Genomic DNA, 13854 nt, shown 5'->3' on the forward strand with positions numbered 1-13854 from the left:
CTACCTGTCTTCCAGAAGCAAAAGGAGGAAATGTAGTTCTACTTCCTGCTTTATACCTTCTGGGTTCATCTGAGGTCACAGGAAGAGACCAAGGGCAGGAGGGGAAGAATTCTTATAATTTAATAAAGTTGATTTTAAAGGGTTTATAAAGAAATAGATTTAATGTTGTGATATGTATTGATTACACCAGAGTTTATGTTGCCAGTCAAGAGGAGTAGTAGAGGATGAATATAATCATGTTCATCTCACCTACCTACTGAATGGAATAGTCCAGAGGAGAAAGTGTTTGATTAAGGGGACTATTTAAGCAGACGAACTCAGGTGTTTCAGAAGAAGGGTTCAGGTCAGTGTAGCTGTGTGCAGTTTGACCTTAATTTCTGTTGATTTAAGTTCAGTTATGTTTATTTGAATTGAGTTTATTATAGAGTTGAGTTTCTTATTTGTTTCTTTGTAAATATTCTTGGGCCACAGAATGGTGAATAAATCACTTGCTACACTGGACAGCATCAGTCTCCTGCACTTCTTTGACCGCTTAAGTCGAGTCATACCACAACTTGCCACAAGACTTGGGGGCATTACGTCAGATTCCTGAATTGCATTACGCAGATTCATTTTTAATTGGGAAATAATGATTTTTTTTTGTGGTGACACTAATATCGCGCTATTAAAAATGAAATGAGTCTGTATTCATTAAATGTGAGGACAGAATGCATGTGTCTGTATTTAGCAGCTTTATCAAAGGAAAACTGGGGGGGGGGGGGGGGGGGGGGTATGTCTGGATGTACAAGTGTGAACTGATCTGTTAGTCCTAAATTCCTCCACTCTCAGAGCTCTTATGCTTTCTATGAAGATTTTTTGCTTCCCCCCTTTTGTTGCCTGAGAGGATTCCGCCGAGAATTAAATTTATGGGCTCTTGAATTGGACCAAATGAAAGCACAAAGGAGATCAAACGATGGCACTGCCTATGACTGATATAATCATTCTCATTTATTAGAATTACAGAATGCCATCATAACTAATTCTGCAGCTGTGTATGCATCTATCTGCATGGTGGTGGCTGTAGCTCAGGTGGCAGAGCAGGTCAGCCACTAATCAGAAGGTTGGTGGTTCGATCCCAGGCTGCCTCCTAAGTATCCTTAGCAAGATACTAACCCCATGTTTGCCTACTGGTGGTGGCGCCAGTGTCCGGCAGCCTCGCCTCTGTCAGTGCGCCCCAGGGCAGCTGTGGCTACAATGTGAATGGGTGAATGACTGAATGTAGTGTAAAGCGCTTTGGGGTCCTTAGGGACTGAGTAAAGCGCTATACAAATGTAGGCCATTTATCTATCTATATATATATATATAAGTAGTTAAAATGGATTCAGATAAGGTTAACTCTTCTAGTAAAAGGCAAATGACTGACTTTAGTTCTTCCTACAGAGCAAAGGCTCAGAAGGGCACATGCACATTGTTCACACAACTCACACATTAGTCGACCTTGCCATCCTCACGTCTCGATACATCATTTTCTGTTAAGGCAGCAGCTTAGAATAAAAGCATCACAAGGATGGGAACATTTTTTTATTGACTGCAACAACCTATTTTGCGTCAATATTCTTGACAGAGATAAAATAATCATTCTTGGGACTATAAATGCTTGCCTTCATTGTAAAATTGTGGTGTCTGGCAGGTGTTTTTGTACTTTAGTACAAAATGCAAACCAAATGGGAACAGGTACAGTATAATACTATACATGGCCTGTTGTTTGATTGTGTGCCATCTATGTGTGCCATTTTGTGTTTTCACACATTATCATTCATTTGAATATTCAAAACAAAAAAAACAAAAACAAACTCTTGCATGTGATATCTGTTTCTGTGAAGCTTTAACTGAGAAATTGTGTTGTCTATTAAATCCCCATGAAAAGGTCATGCTCTGAGCCACAAAGCTTCACTTTAGTAGAACTTACATCTATAAAAATTGCAGCATAATCCTTATCTGTGTTCTGAAGGTTCTTCCAGAGGGGATTATTCATTAAAGGTTCACAGCCTCATTTATCATTTTATGTGTATGGATATGGAGGAAATGAAGTTTCTAATGGATGGAGAAACAACATTCAACAACATTTCAACACATAAAAATACAAAATCTTTTTTTGTTTTTAATTTACATAATAAACTTTCTTTGCATGTTATTTATCTGATCCCCTCCTACCTGCGCCATGCCCCACTTTATCATATTTGATTTGTTGGAAATTAGATTCACTATTATTATTGAATTCTGATTCCACTGTCCTCTTGCAGAACTCGGGCTGGCTTTAACAACCATTACCATTGTGGGACTCTAAAGCCCACAGAAATGTCTGGCCAACAGTAATATCAGATCATAGAAATAAATGAATGTCAACACTTAATATTGCAGCCTGGTTTTACTGCCAAATAATGACCTTGTTATTTAAAGTAAACAGTGAACTGAAAGCTGAAATAATGACATAATGGACGCTGGATGATGGAAGGGACTTCTGAGTTTGCGAAGTTGGCTGCAATTTCAGCACCATGGAGAGCTCATGGAAGTTTCGAGACGCTTTTAGTGAAAACACTCAAACAAACACACACACACACACACACACACACACACACACACACACACACACACACACACACACACACACACACACACACACACACGTTCACCTGCACACAGACACACACAACAATGCTATAGCAAGGAAACAGAATAGTGCTCTCACAGAAAACAGTGAGTAAATATAAATTTAACTCTGGGCTCTTCTTCTGCAAGCAAAGTGAAAAGGTACCAAAACCTTCTAAAATCTTTGTTGGATGTCAAAAATCTTTTTTTTTTTTTAACATTTTCACAACTTTTCTGAGCTTTAAGTCAGAGATGTAAAGCTGTGATCACAATTTAACAGCCCTGAAGCTGAGCTGTGGTGATACTTCAGAAAACAGCCAGACCAGGCTTTTTATTGTTCATGCAACTGTATAGTTTACATGTTCTATGTGTTCTTTGACCTGATTATCTGACATTTGGTGTGACAGGGGGTGCGTTTCACTATAGACACTATGGAAAAATCTACTGCCAGAAACATTCTAGGGAGGATTGCAACGTCAAGAAGCTAATTTGAGAAGACCACATGCTTTAGTGTTTAAATACAGAGTATTGACTTTTGCAAATAAACGCCAACCTCACCTCACTTGCATTTTTCTATTATTTAAGAAATAAAACGCACCAATGAAACGAGCATTTTCCTTTGTGGCAGCTGCAAGACTTAGTGTGTGCATATATGGAATGTACATATTTCTTTCTGAGAGCACAACCTTAACACATTAAAAGAAAAGAAAAAAGCCAAAAGGCGTACCCACATCTCCATCATTGGCTCCCTAATCAGGACAACTGTAATTTTCTACTCATCCTCTCTGTAATTTTAAAATGCGTGCCGTGCCAGAAAATTGTTTGGCATGTGTTGATTAATTTTGTTGAGGCTAAATAGGCCCAGAACAATACAGTTTGATTTGTATCCCAAGAATCAGAGAGAGTTAAGGGCAGGCCAGAGCTTCAGAGTTTAGCACACTTTGTTCCTACAGTTTCTCCGCCTTCCTTTTGTTTTTTTAATGTTGCTACATTCAGGGAAATTTGTGAACCCAATTCAGTCTCAGTTTCTCTGACAACAAGCTAAACCTCCTTTTTCAAACTTGAATTTCACTTGAGGTGGATAGTATCGCCCCAGGACCTACTTCGTGTCTGTGAAGCACCAGCTGTTTAAATGTCCATACTTATTACTTGCCTTTAGGGTTTATGCACCCCCCCCCCCCCCCCCCCCAACCTCCTCCTCTATCCTTCTCTCTGAAGATTGCTTCTACACCAACTCGAATCAAAACACAACACAGACAAAATCATGTTTTTACCAAACGTCTCATCCATTCAGACTTTTAATTGCTACAGTTCAGCAACCCTCATGTCACCGTACCGCATTTCGAATCAAGAGAGAGCAGAGTGTCGTTCTGCCAACGTGAAACTTTTTTATTTCAGCTTCTTATGTTTTCTCAAATCTGTAACTCTGCCTATGTGCATTTAAGACCTTTAGTGAAGTGTATGCTTGCACATGTTTATTTTCGTCCGCAGCCATAAACACGAATGGCAAATAAAAACTTGGGGGTACTTATGCTTGTTTGTGTGTGTTTGTCTAATGCTTGGCCTAGTGAATCCTCAGAGGGGTGGGAGCTTGGAAAAAAGCAGTGGTCCATGAAGTGAACTAGAGTTCCTCCCTGATCAAATGTGACAATTATGATAGTGTTCCTCGGTACAAAACTCCCCTCTGGCTCCCCCATCCATTCCATTCTCCTCTCCACTAATGCCATCTCCTCTTTCCATCCTTTACTTGCTGCCCTTTTCTCTTACATGCAACCTGTGCTCTGTCTTTTCTAAAATTTTCTCCTTTCCCTCGCCACAAACATTTTGCTCCTCTTGCTCCCCGCCCTTCAGTCCCTTTCGTGTTTTCTCTAGCCTCAAAAATATTCTGGTCCATTTCGAAATACTTCACGTATGTCTCAACAAACAATTGATGCATATGAATTCACTCTAAATGTATGAAAGCTATATGATTGTTGTTGTTGTCTTTCAGTGCTATTCACACAAAGTAATCACAAATAAAGTGTTTGTTTGATATAAGCGGTGCAGTGGTTTGCCAGCACTTCCATAACTGTGATTAAAGACACTTTACACCTTTACATTTTTGATAAATGACTGGACACCTGAAGCTATGAGTCAGTATCCTTCCTAATGACTGTGCAGAGCTCTGCTTAGAGACAGCAGTGCTGTGAGTTAGACAGTAATGCTTTCATGTTAATGCACACAATGAAAGTGCAAACAGGCTGATTTGCAGCAGTGATACTATTTACCATGTTGGCTCTTTTAGTTTAGCACGTTAACGTGACAGCTTTTCTCAACCGCTTTGGCACATTTGTCAGATTCACAGCTTGGAAGATAAATTTTCCCAAAACAGCTCATACTTGTGTCAAAACACTATGGTTAACCTCCCAAAAAAGCCACCAGGCTCACCCAAAACCATGAATTCATGTGTGAAAAAACGTGTTTTTGAGTCGGCGAAGAAGTTCTTCACGCCAAAGTGAAACGTTCTGTTTAGCCTTTCTAATTTTAAATGTTTACATACTTTGTCAGAATAACTCAAGAAATTCATTCCTCATCTTGTAATTTCAGTTCTGAGTGTATTCATTGAAACTGACTGCCTACTGTACAAGACTTTTACTTTCCTGAGAATAACAGACCACTAATGTGTAACATTAAGATAACTGATGTGATGCTTATTTCAATGGCATGCACTATTATTTTACTTTAATATTTAGGTGATATGAAGGGTGAAAAAAATCATATTCTCCCAGTGGTCACACAAAATAATGGTGGGAAGCAGCTGGACATCCTTTTCACTCGTGTACCTAATGCTTTCCCTTGCGGTGTAACCATCATGTGAACTTTTCCATTATTTTCTTTTGTCTTCTTTTGCTACAGCATCACATACATCCTTACTCCTCATCATCTTTCATGTGCTGTTGCTTCAATAGCTCAGTAAAAAAAATATCACTGGTTGTGACTAGTTGTCCTAGGAATACAGTGATTTTTTTCACTTTTGGTAGTCAATTGCCGGTAGTTGCAGCTACGTGTAACACTTTCAGCCTCTGGGATTTTTAATCACAAGGCAACAGCACAGAACGACTGATGGGAGGTAATCAGTTAGTCGTGGATCAACTTAGAGTGACTGCAATCATTCTTGTGCAGATTGCTAAAGGTTTGAAAATAATTGCCATCCACTTTATAGGCACAAACTGCCAACACATTGCAATCAATCAGTCAGTCTGTGCTGATGGGCCCAACTCGTCTGCGATGCGTCTCTTTGCAATAGGGGACCACTCAGCTGGTTGCCAACTGCTTGTGTTCTGCTTGTATCTTATATAAAAACAAGGTTGCTAAGCACCTATGTCATCTTGCCCTTAAATCACCATATTATCACGGCGGTGATTGTATTGCATGTAAGTGCCAACATGACCCCATTCAGTCACAAAGTGATAGCAGACTCAGTCTGTCTTATTGCTGTTTCACTTCCATCTTGACAAATCAATACCACTTTGAAGACGGGAACTGACTGCAAAGGGTTGCAGACCTAGTCTCCATCTTTGAAATATCTATCTCAAATACAATGAGATCACAAATTCTTCAACAGTTGCAGTAATATTGGTCATGCAGGGGTCACTAAACCACTCTTTTCTCTAGTGTGGCAGTACTATAAATGTTTATCTGTGCAGGCTTCACAAATTCTTGTAACCCATTTGCACTCAAGCTCTAAAAATATCCTGAAGATTTTCACTTTTTTTTGACTTACTTCAGCTGAACCGTCATTAGATAACTGAGCCAGAGAAACTCAGAAAAGATGGCTTTGAATTAAAAGTTCAAGAAATAGAGTTACACACACCGGGTTCATTAATATAGATGACTTTCTGAATGCTACTACATATTGGAAAATCTATTCTTGTGGCTCTAGAGGGGGCAGAACAAAACTGAGTGATATTTACTTAGGAAACCTGAAGTTGAACACTCTGAGCTTAATAAGATAAAAATAATGGAGAAAAACAGCTGTGGTTTTAACCCTAGAACACTATCGCTGGGTGATTTACACCCGAGAAAATACATTTACATGATTTCTCTCTCCTGCAGCTGTTTGCGTGTCGAGGAGCCTGTGCCATCACCAGGGAAGTCTCAAATGTCCCAGGAATGGGTGGGCCAAAGACCAGCTTTCCAGAGTCATTATTTTGTTTTAGGAGTTTTATTTTTCATTTTGTTAGACATGGCACAGTTGAAAGTAAAAGAAGACCAATCTAATTTGTCATGTGTTGTCATATTTTGATATATTTGATTACTTTTCATTGGTTATATTATATCGGGTAAAAATCACCCAGCATTAGTGATCGTGTTACTATTTATAGCGATAGTGTTCTAGGGTTAAGAAAGTAGCAAATTGTGAAGGGAGTTTGCCAGACCTTAGCCTGCTTTTCATCTCAAAGCTTAAAGCGCCTTGAAAATCTCTAACTGGTGATCTCATTTCACTGTATACCTCATAAGCAGAGTAGCCTATTAAGGAGACACAAACATCTGCACTAAGTTTCAATAGCTGCCAAGACATTTCACTTCAGCCCATAAATGGGAACCTTAAGTTGGTACAACTGAAAATGTCAGTGGAGCCTTTAATAAGGATGATTTGTCTGCAGGGGACCAGGAAGGCCTGTAGAAAATTCCGCTTAATACTTTTTGATGTATCTGTGTAGCCCAAAGCAGCAGATCAACCTACAAGTTGACATTGCCATTCCTACATTTCCTTTAAATATTTTCAATAAAACATTCAATAGTATCTGATCTACTACAAAGAATTTTAATTTACAGTAAGGAAGTGGTGGAGCTGCCGCTGGGCCTTTTCCATAATAAAATGTGTAATAACACTAAATCCCAATCTGTTATGAAACTCAGTTCCCGAGTAAATGCAGGTCTGGGTGATTTCAGTACTTGAATTATTCTCTAGCTTTCGATATATTTGATTCAGATGAATTCTGTCACACCACCCTGCATATTCTTTCATTATCAATCTGTATAATTGAGCTGACAAGCTATGAAAAAAGAAGCAAATATGGCATGTTTACTGCAGGAATAATCTAAGGACATCAAAGGACACAACCCCCCTGGTGAACTACTGGATGTACAAAGGGACCGATATGCTACAGTGAATGTACAATTTTATTCTTGTAGCATAATCTTCAGCATTTTGTGTCTTCATGTGTATTATTCTATGTCTCTTCTCTTTCTTCTAACCATTTTCTAAGCGTTCAGGGTTGGCTGCATCCATGGTGAGTCAACAAAGTCAGGCTCATCATGAGACAGACGAGCCTCTGTATGTGCCATAAATCACTACCATAAAGCGTAACATGTAGTCAGTAGTCAGTGGGTCATCTCCACATATCCACACACAGCAACCCTTACCTCTAGCTCCAGTGATGAATTTCAGAATTATCTGAGGGAGAAAAGCCTTTCCTCCACCTGACAGAGACGGATCGCAGCCTCACTGCAACCCCCCACAGCCCACCTACAGTATAACTTCTCACTGGTCACCTTGGTCCACCTATGCCATCCCTCTCGCCCCTCGTTGTAGACATCTATCACCTCGCCCCGACCTTCTTCTCATATATCTCCCCTGGTCCTTCCATCTCATCCCTCTGCCTACTGTCCATCTCGCCATCCCCCTGCCCATACATTTAAGAGCAGCTGAAGCCCACAGCAGAGCACACTTTGTTGCTCCATCCATCATGAATGACTGCAGGCCGGGAAGAGAAAAAAAACCCTATGATTTAAGTCTATCTTGCTGGGTGGGCTGCTTTGTGGTGCCCCAGCTGGTTTTTAGGTATAATAACACGTGAAAGAAAGAATCCCTTTTTGAGTTCAGCTACAGTAACTACTGTAACGTCCTTCTGCCGTTATTATTGCATGTTTTTGATATTCTATATTAGTTTCAAGCAGCAACTGACAACCGTAACCGTCTTTTCTGTGTCAGATGAAAAGACACCTTCTGTTCCTGATTCACAGAGGGGTGTCAGAGGAAAAGACAGTTTAATATTTCATTCTCACTCTCACGCTGCATGAAAGAATAATTTTTGATTGGCTTGAAGGTATTATCAATAACTTAAAGATGCAACGAGTCTTCAGTACGACCACACTGAAAATGGTCAGTATAAAAATCTTTAAATAAATTACTGAGCTAAGATGAGCATTATGTTCCTATTGGCCAACATTACACATAAAGACAGAAGTGTGAGTTGGCACTGGACTGCTAGATTGTTACACATTTGCACTCTTTGGTCTACTCAGCCTGAAAGTGTCGATATGTTCATGGTATCCCTCCAGTCTAAAATGGCTCTCTGCCAATTTATGACCAAGTGCTACATCTGACGGAGGTTATGCATACTTGCATAATTTTGAGTTTGATCTAATTTTGTAACAAATATTTTAAAAATGTAAAATAGAAACACTGAAGCTCAGGCTGTGTCTCGAGTCGCATACTTACCCTTGCTATTTTGAGTCTATAAGTGCATTGTTTTACATGGAGTGCTCTACAAATGCCCAGGTGGTGTCATAATAGTGTGAAACAATATGAACTTCTCACCTTCAGTCATCCCTTCCTTGGCCATCAAGAGGGAGCAATTTTCATTCAGGATGTTAGCACGCTAACAGTGGCGCTTACAAAAAACAGTTGGAGGTAAACTACACATTTCATGTTATTTGGGTATGAATATACATAATAGAGTATTTTTGTCACTGTAGAATAATTTATTATCATTGTAAACATCATTTCTGGTAAACGCACAACCAATTGTATTTGATTTGAGGTAACAATACCCTGCACCATTTGAAATTCTGACATTTTATCTATCTGGAAACTTAAAAAAAAAATCAATCAATAAACAAAGAAGAATCATAGGGTCTGAATATTAAGTAAATGCAACATCAATACCGTATTAAACCTTGACAAAAACTAAGACAAAATGCAGGAACACTGTGTAAAAATCTAAGTATACTCTCACTGCTTCCATAAAAAAATAAGAGGGTAAATAACAGCGAGGTGCTGCTAATTAAATCCACTGGGTTTAAAAAGTTCTGGCAGGCCTGGAGCATTCAAATATGTGTTAACTGAATGCCAAGGATGAAAGATATCAGTAATAACTCAAATAAGCAATTGTTCTTTACAATCAGTCTGAAAAGGGTTATATGGCTATTTCTAAACAACTTAAAGTTAATCGTTCTACAGTGAGAGTTACTTACAAGTGAACAACATTCAAGACAATTGCCAATCTTCCTATGAGTGGGCATCCCAGTAAATTCACCCCAAGGTCAGAAGCACAGAAATGAGAAATTGCAAAAACCCAAGAGCTGCACGTCAGACTTTGCGGCTTGTTTGAAAGGGTTGCAAAGTACATGGCAGCACAGTTTACTACAAAATTTCTGGAACAATGCCCTGTGGATAGAAAAGATCAAAGTGCACATATTTGGCCAAATTGCACAAAATGCATCACTTTTGGTGGTGCATTTGGGGCTTGTTTGAGCTTTGGACTTGTTTTGCAGCCACAGGACCTGGACACCTTGCAGTCATTGAGTTGCCCATGAACTTTGTCAGTCAGCTAAAAGTTGGCCTAAACTAGGTCATGAAACGGGACAATAGCAAACCTACAATACAGTAGCTGAAAACAAAAAGAATCGAGGCTTTGCAATAGTCCAGACTTTTGCCTGTGGTGGTGCAAAAATGAATGGGAACAAACTATAATCAGATAAGTAACATTGCAAAGAAGAGTGGGCTAAAATTCCTCCACAATGATTCGATACATCCATCCATCCATCCATTCGCTACCGCTTATCCTTGTCAGGGTCGTGGGGGGTGCTGGAGCCAATCCCTGCTGTCATAGGGCGAGAGGCGGGGTACACCCTGGACAGCTTGCCAGTCTGTTGCAGGGCTAACACACAAGGACAGACAACCATTCACACTCACATCCACACCTAGTGGCAATTTGGATTATCCAATTAACCTATCCCCACAAGCTGCATGTCTTTGGACGGTGGGAGGAAGCCAGAGTACCTGGAGGGAACCCATGCAGACCGGCCTGGTGGAATTGAACTCAGGACCTTCTTGCTGTGCGGCAACAGTGCTAACCACCGTGCCACCGTGATTCAATACAGTCATACAGAAAAATGTTTCTCCAAATTATGCTGGTAAATGTGATTCTACAGTTATTGAATCTTGGGGTATACTTAGTTTTTCACACATTGCATTGGCTTGCCAATTATAGGTTCAAGGTTCTTGAATAGATAGTATTTAAATACTTTTAAGACCTGGTAAGGACCAGACTGTTTACTATGTTCTGATACAGAAAACCTTAGAACTGACAGAGCGTGTACTGTATCCAAATTGAGACCCACTACCATTCTCCCCTTATGTACAAAGTCATTTTTACTGGCTAGCCTTATAACAGAATCTCAGAATAGGACACTCTGAGAAATGGGATCTAGGTAACAGGATTATTCTATCGCTTTTTTTGTGAAAGGAAAATAACTACTGTTGCAATCATTCACTGAGTCATGTGACCAGCACAACCCATGCCTGCCATCTAAAGATGGCACAGCCACGTCCACTGTGTGTTGTACTTGTATAACTATGCACGTGACAAATAAAGAATCATGAATCTCTTGAATCTCTTCTTTTTGGTCTTGGAGGTTTTTGTTATTTTGTCTCATGTTCTGGTGGGGAAGATGTTATGATTTTTATTCACACCACTGGATGGCACTACCCATTTTGAAGAACTCCTAAGAGTGCAAAAAATGTTGACAAAAGGTTTAGACCAGTGGTTCCCAAGCCTTTTTTGCTGGGCCCCCCTTTGTTTTACAAGAAAAATCTTACAAGAATGTGGGATTCTGTTTGTCCGTGATTTGGAGAGCCCAGCGCAAAAAGACGGAATCGTCCCGTATTGAGAGAACATATTACTCGTTTCGTGTTGAGGTGAAAAGGAACAGTTTGTCCCGTACTTCAGCTAGAATGGAAAAAGACACAAAGCTGGAGTTATTCTATGTCTGTCATGAACCGAAGTTCCGCGCACAAGCTGGACCCAGAAGCAGAGCACACACACACCGGGGTATGAGAAAAAAATAAACTTTATTATAACTGAAGGTGTCCTGGGAGAGTAGAAGGGAAAAAGCGCGTGGAACCAGAGAAACCGAAGGACCGGGAGGTGAGTCGCGCAGGAACGCCAAGAGCGGGACTGTGGGAGGCTGCAACAGAAAAAGGAAAAGGATTATTGGGGTGCGGGGAAATGGCAGCATACGAGGGGAGGTAGAGTATGCGTCTTACGATGATAGCGGGGCCGAGGGAGCCGGAGGGAGGGGTGAGGGTCCGCGGGGGAGCTCCAGAAAAGTCGAGGCGGCGAGTGCTGATCGTGATCCAAATTCCAGACGGGCAGGTGGACAGGCAGGTGGCTCAAAACACGCCGAGTTGAGATCTGAGTACACAGGGCAGAGTTAGTGTTAGTTCAGACGAATAAGTTTTCATAAGGGCTTTCCGACAGGTGTACGTTACCGCTGAGAGACGACTACGGACTGGCGTGGAGCGGCAGGCTGGGCAGGATTAAATAGTCCACCTGGTGATTGCCTGGGATGGGATGCAGGTGTGGAGTTAGCAGCCACGCCGTGGGCGTGGGCATCCCATCAGCACCTCGGACGCCGGGCCGCGGACCATGACAATGTCTTTACGCTGCACAGCTGCTCTCATTCTCTCCCCCTCGCTCGCCTGTTGCAACTTCAATCATGAAACGGATCAATGACCAGCTGATCGGCTTTTTTCTCGTTTGTTTATCGCCCACTTTGTGCCAGAAAGAGGAAACCGCCGAATGTCGCGCTAACCAACAGCAGCACGTTTAAGCTTGATCAGCTGTTGTTAGAATTTATTTAATATTACTTTCTAGTATCAGCTGATGTTTGCTGGAGCCACAGCTGTAAAGCTGCTGGTCATTCCGGTTTGGATATGTGGTGAGCAGAGATGGGCAGTAACGCGTTACTTGTAACGCGTTACTGTAATCTGATTACTTTTTTCGAGTAACGAGTAAAGTAAGGGATTACATTACCATTACCATCGTTACTTTCCCGTAGGAACGCTGCGTTACTGCGTTACTAAAACCGTGATTTTTTGCGAGAATGTCTCATGACAGTGACGTAAGCGAGTGCAACGTTAGTGACAACAGCTGTGTGCAGATCAACAACGGATCATATATCGATTGTGGGAGAGAGTATGAGCGTGCAGCGTTTAAAGCGTGGAAGTACTGACCTTACTTTGAGTTTGATTCCATAAAAAGTGACAAAAACATTAGCGTCCATCGTGCGTGGGAAGAAAACTTCTTTTTACAGCGAAAAAACCCCTAAACTTCCAAGCAAGCACCGAGTGCGCAACAACGTAATGGGAAACTCACAGAGAAACTCGCGGATTCTTCAACTGACCGCGGCACACCTGCACCAGGGTAAACCTCCGCCTACCACAGTCCTGCTTTACAGGTGAAAATAGAGCAACAGGACCGCTGAGTCTTTGACTTTATTTATGTTCTGCTGTGTTTTACTTGCATCTATTTGAAAGACTGAATGTAAACACAAAAAATATTTTATTTTATGTGCTGGAATGTGCAGAAAATAGGTTTAAATGTTAAACTAATTTATTCAACTCAGAGAATGTTGCATATAATTAAATTTTTGCTTGATGCATAAAGTTAAAAGATTAAAACTGATAAAACAAGTTTTAAAAAGAGACTTTTCCATTTGATTACATTTTGTATGATGGATTATGTAGAAAAAGGCAAGGCAAGGCAAGGCAAATTTATTTGTATAGCACAATTCAACAACAAGGTGATTCAAAGTGCTTTACAGAGACATTAGAAGCAAAAACAAATAAAAAGCATGATTTAAAATTGATTAAAACAAGCAAACAAACAAACTAACTAAACACACACATTTCACACCTGTTCGCGCGATCTGAACCCTTATCGTAAGGGGAGCTACCAGTCCTTCTGTGGACGAGCTACTTTCTATTTTAAATTCCCTGAATTTAAAATACTCTCTAGACCCAGTCTAGACCCAGCTGGGGAGCTACCCAGAGCTCCAAACCCACTTAACAAACAAACAAACAAACAAAACAGTATATAAAATCAAAACAGATAAAATCAGAACAGTAGATAAAATCAGTAGTTAATGTAAGTTTTGAAATTTAAGCTTAACAAA

The sequence above is a fragment of the Rhamphochromis sp. 'chilingali' genome (assembly GCF_963969265.1).
Source record: "Rhamphochromis sp. 'chilingali' genome assembly, chromosome: 17".
NCBI classification, from domain to species: Eukaryota; Metazoa; Chordata; class Actinopteri; order Cichliformes; family Cichlidae; genus Rhamphochromis; species Rhamphochromis sp. 'chilingali'.